This window comes from Chenopodium album, chromosome 17 (genome assembly GCF_948465745.1).
Source record: "Chenopodium album chromosome 17, dcCheAlbu1.1, whole genome shotgun sequence".
Taxonomy (NCBI): Eukaryota; Viridiplantae; Streptophyta; class Magnoliopsida; order Caryophyllales; family Amaranthaceae; genus Chenopodium; species Chenopodium album.
Window position 1 is genome coordinate 20,487,092 of NC_137850.1, and position 5,795 is coordinate 20,492,886.

The window sequence follows — 5,795 nt, forward strand, 5'->3', positions numbered from 1 at the left end:
ATATTATGGGAGGGAAGAATTGGTGCTTGTGATGAAGCACTCTCTAGCTTTGCTTTAATCAAGGTCATCTCCTTTCCCAAGTTTGAGATTTGTGAGGACAAATTGTTGATGGCATTAAAATGGTCGATTGAATACACCGTAGAACCGCTTTTGCTTGTCGACTCTCTCTCACCTTCTTGCCAATCCATGTGATACCTTACCACATCTTTAAATAAATCCACCACTTCATCCTCCGTTTTGTTTATGATAGGGCCTCCGGCACCGGCATCTAAGCAAGACTTTCCTTGGGGGCTTAGACCTCCATAGAAGATTTGGATGATTTGATAGGTGGGAATCCCATGGTATGGGCACTCTCTTTGGTATTCCTTATACCTATCCCATGCCTCATAAAGACTTTCATTTGGCTTTTGCTTGAAGCTTTGAATGAGAGCTCTTGCTTCGGCCGTCTTCTTTTGTGGATAGAACCGAGATAGAAACTTCTTATTCACTTCATCCCATGTTCTCAAAGAGTTTGGCTTCACCTCTTTGTCCAACCACTCTAGAGAACGTCCAATTAGAGAGAAAGGGAAAAGTTTAAGTCGAATGAACTCTTGAGTAACCCCATTCACCTTGATGGTATTGAAATATTACTCAAACTCCTTAAGATGGTTGAGGGGACTCATATGTTTGGCTCCACTAAATTGACGCCTCTCTATCAAAGTAATCATTGCCGGTCTTATCTCAAAGTCATTTGTCGGTGTCGTGGGAGGATCAATTCCTCTTTCAAACCTGTAGGCTCCCGGAGTTCCCAACTCCTTCAATGCTACTCTCAAATTAGCACCCATGTTTTCTCGTTCTTCTTTTTCTTCTTGACGGATTTCCTCTCTTGAGGGAATTGAGCTTGAGGAACGATTAGCAACCCTTAACCTTGTTATGGTCCTCTCAATTTTCGGATCAAATGGCACTAAATTTCGATCTCGTGCCCTACGCATGTAAATCTCAAAGGAAAATATCAATAGCACGATTACAAATGTAGCCTAAAAGAAAGAAAATCTTTTTGTGTTTTTCAAATAAAATGGAATAGACTCAACCAACAATAGCAAATAACCATGCCATTCCCCTACAACGGCGCCATTTTCGACCTGAGGAAAACCTAGATCGTTGATTTCTATGTATCCCCGATCAAAACCAAATTTATAACCAAACCCAACCCTAAGTATAGGGGTAAGTCCGGGTCGAACCCAAGGGAATACGGTATAAGCTAAAGTCTCTAGTTAAGCTAATTAAAAATCTTAAACAATTGGGTTGGTCTAAGCTAGCAAATCAACTCAATCAAAGCTAACAAATAGAAATCAATATCAAAGCACTAGGGATTTAGGATCCACATGCACTCACGATAAACTTGCTAATTTGTTGGGAATTTGATCAATCAAGCAATGCGAGGGAAAACGATATTTGCAATCAAAATTACTTAAAGAGCTATTTCCTAGTGTAGGGAATATTTCAAGCACTATGATACCCCAAACTTGAACCCCACTGTGATCATACACTAAAGTACGGTGGCGTTCCAAAGGGAAAGACAAAGAGCAAAAAGAGTCGCCAACAAGTTTTAGGAACTTGTAAACCCAAAAGACAATCCAAAAGGACCATCAACTCCATAAGGTCTTGAACCAAACAGGGTCCGGGGATGAGGGTACGAATCCAATCTACAAAAGAAAGGACCCGCCCTATAAAATAGGCCTCTACTTTGTTCTGCTCGTATTCATGTGCGTTTTTCGAATAACATACAAACATTATATTGAACCTACCCTGTTTAATCTATGTTGGTTGAATATTAATGCATAAATAAAACTATTATTGGCGATCACTTGAGTTAAAATCACATTAGCCTAAACCAAATTAATAATTATCTTATTAAGCGTGATTTCAAGTACAAAAAATCCCTTTAACAAGCATAAAAGGTGTGATCAAGCAATAACAATAAAATAAATCAAGCAACATAAGCATAATAACCAATAAACAATAACAACGATGATAATAACATGATATAATAAAGCTTAAATATAATAGCAAGATCCTAGGCATGATACTAACAAGATTAATAACAAACCCTAGCATGTCACTAAACAATAAAGATCGAAGCTTTAAACCTAACATGGTACTAACATGACAACATGATATAATAAAGGCACCCTAAACATGATACTAGAAAACATAAAATAACATCCTAACATGATACTAGAAAGTATTTAAAGCATCCTAACATGATACTAGGAATATTAAACAATAATAAGCATGCAATCTACATTGTTAATAAAATAGGGAGTAAGCTAATCTACTTACTTTGAAGCCTCGTACCTCTTTCTAATAACAAAATACACAAGTTAGTAAACTTCAATGAAAATCAATAAAGAATAATTAAAGAATTAAATTGAAATCAATTTAAATAAAGTTTAGACTAGATTTGGACCAAACCCTCAGAAATTATCAAACCTTGCACGTCTAGGGCGAAGGCAACTTCGAACTTGGCTAGGTGTTTCAAGATATTGTGAATGCGGAATATTGTGTTTGAAAAAAGGTGGTTTAGAAAGAGAGAGAAAGAATAAGAAAGAATTAAGTAATTCTTAATGAGAGTTGATAGAGAGAATTGATGATGAGAGTTGATGAGAGATGATGAATAAAAACGGAGGTTTGAGACTCTATTTATAAGAAAAAAGTCCGGAAAATCATAGAATTTGATAAGGAATAAAACTCCACTCTGTCGCTAACAAACCGACCTTGTCGCCAGAAATTTATCCTGTCGCCAGGCGATAGAGACAGTTTTTGCGGATTTTGTTTTTATCATATCTTTTGATCTAGAAGTCCAAATAAGTCATATAATATGTCGTTGGAAAGCTCTTGAAGTCTAATTTCTAATGAAATTATAATCAGATTAAAAACTTTTGTAGATAAAAAGATATGGCCGAAATAGTGAAAGGGTGTCAGTTTTGGATAGCGTTTCGTATATCTTTAATATCTTTTTCGTTATAGCTCGGATTTAATATTATAATATATCATTAGAAAGATAATTTCAAGATCTATCCAACCATATAAAATTTGAATAAAAAATATGAGACACGAAAATAATATCTGACTATCTTTGAACATGTTTAAATCCGAATAGAATTAGGAAAGTTTTAAAAAAAGGAAAGTTTATATTCAAATCAAATTCCTTGATCTTATCTTTTCAAAAAAGGATAATTAAGATATTTTAGAAACTTATAGAAGATTCTAATCAATCCTAATTAGTTTAGGAATAGGATTAAACCTTTGGACCCTCCTCATGATCATTGGGTCGTAGGTAAAATCCAGTTTGGGCCCAGTTTAGTATTTTGGCCATAACTTCCTCATTATTCATCGGAATTGGGCTTATAATATATCGTTGGAAAGGTCTTTTCAAGCCCCATCCAAATACACCATTATTGGACCCTTATCATGGACCAAACTAAACTGGATTAGACGTTTTTATAAAATAGAGTGGGTTTTCGAAAACAGAAAGAAAGATTTTAATAAAAACTAACCGCAACACTTAACTTTTCACACTTTCACCTCATTCGATTATGGTTCGACGTGAAAAGCATTCATCACTGGGTTTGGTTTTGGGGAGACACAATTTGGTGTCTACACCTAGGTTCAAGCTAGATGTCTCTACAAATGACTTCAAAGGAAAATCCCAAAACAAGTTCAAATGATAATAATAGCTTCCAAATCAATTTTTCGTGTTATTGAAAACTACTATGCAATCTAGCTTGATAAACAAGGTTAGCTACTTCTCATCAAATCAAACACATGCACAAATTTCATCAACCAATTTAATCACATCATCAAATCAATCAAAAACCTCCAAATTAGCTATAGCTTATCACTCATACATGCTTCACCACTTCCCTAGCAAAGGAACTACTCACTACATATTGTAAAATTGAAAAGCATAACTAAACTAATCATCAATTTCATCATCAACATTATAATCGAAATATCAACAATCAAATCAAACAAACTATAGAAATTCAACAATATATCAAGAACCAAACACTAAAACTGCATTAAAGAGGAAAGAATTCTTACAATACTTTGATCAATATCAAAGTGAATGAAGATCAAAATGTAGGAATCATTAATTACCAAGTTTCTCTTTCTAAAATCTAAGAACAAAGTTTCCAAAATCTTGAGCTTCTCTCTCTAAAATTCCAATAAAAAATCTAATTCTCCTTCAATTCTATGCTTTTTTTTCCCTCTAAAAATGAAGAAATTCTATATATAGTAAAACTAATAAAGGAGAAGTTAGTTAGACGTCCAAAAAAAACCACTAAAGGCGCGCCCTCTCCTCTCAATGCGCGGCCGCAAAGAAATGGGTACGGTATAGGGGAAAGCAGGTGCGCGGCCGCACACAAGGCCTGCGCGCCCGCGCCACGCTCCTGCGTGCTCGGGCCTAGGAGCAGGGGAGAACTTCCTCGTGCGGTTGTTGATGCTCCTGTGCACTCTACTTGATACATGTTGGGAGTGGCAGTCTCCAAAGGTCATCATGGTGGGTTCAACACCGATTTTAATGCCCACGCAGCTTGAGAGAGCGACCTTGAAGACTTAGTTTTTGCAGTCCTTCACATTTGAGCTTCAAGGGGAGAACCGACTTGCATATTGAGCTTTATAAACCCCGAGAAAATTCCATTGAGTTTCTTGAGCATCACCAATCTCCTGAAATCAAAGAGAAGCAAACAAGTAAATGAGAAAAGGCAAAATAAACTAAGAAATGCAAGAAAATGGGAAAACAACTAAGGAAAACACAAACTAGAGAAATAACAAGTAAAACTAAAGAAAAAGAGATAAAAGAGGTATAAAAGCAATCAAAATTCATCCTAAAAGAGGCTAAATGAGTGCCATAAATGACACTCATCAAATAGCAAGGAAGGAGGTGGCGGCAGCAAGGTGGCAGCGAGGAGGTGCTCGTGAAGGAGCTCAAGACCACAAAATGAAAGCTAAAAGAAGGTGAACATGGAGGAGAAAGGAGGAGGGAAAAGAAGGGAGTTTTGGAGGAAGGAAGATGGAGTAAGAATGCCTTACTTCCATGGCTATTTATAGCTCCAAATGACACTATTCCAACCATATCATCAATGTAATTTGACCATGGAAGGAGGTGGTGGTTGGGTAGTGGTAGTAAGACTTTGACTTGGACTTTGATTGTGGAGTAAGAAGATGGGTGATAGTTGGGTAAATTTGACTCGAAAAATAAGCATTTGACTCGGGATTTTGGGCATAATACTAAAGGTTTAAAATTCGATTTTTGGTTACGAAAAAATTTAACTTGACTCGTATGATTAAAACCTTTATAAAGTATAATTATAAAATTATCTTTGTAAAATCATATAAATATTTTCATATAATAAAATATTTCGAAAAAAATCCATAATTAATAATTAGTAAACGGTTTAAAAATACGGGGTATTACAAACCCCAAGAAAACCACCAGCAAAGTCTTTTGACAATCTTTGATTTTACAGTTTACAACCATACATCCAAGCTCCTGTTCGCAGCTAACCGAACAATCTCAACAAAGATTCAAAGCTCTTTTGTTCAAGGACGCGTGGACATTTCATCAAAGCTCTATTGTTCAGAGACGCGTGGACATTTCATCAAAGCTCTTTTGTTCAGAGACGCGTGGACATTCAAAGCTCTTTTGTTCGGAGACGAGTGAACATCCCTTCCAAAGCTCTTTTCATCAAAGCTCTTTTGCTTGGAGACGCGTAGGCATCCTTACAAAAGCACTTTTGTTTAGAGAC

General features: G+C 36.1%; 1 pseudogene; it reads left to right on the forward strand.

The window, feature by feature from the left end:
- The first annotated feature begins 333 nt into the window (after positions 1–333).
- LOC145590442 (small nucleolar RNA R71) lies at positions 334–431 on the forward strand (annotated as a pseudogene).
- Positions 432–5,795: the final 5,364 nt, after the last annotated feature.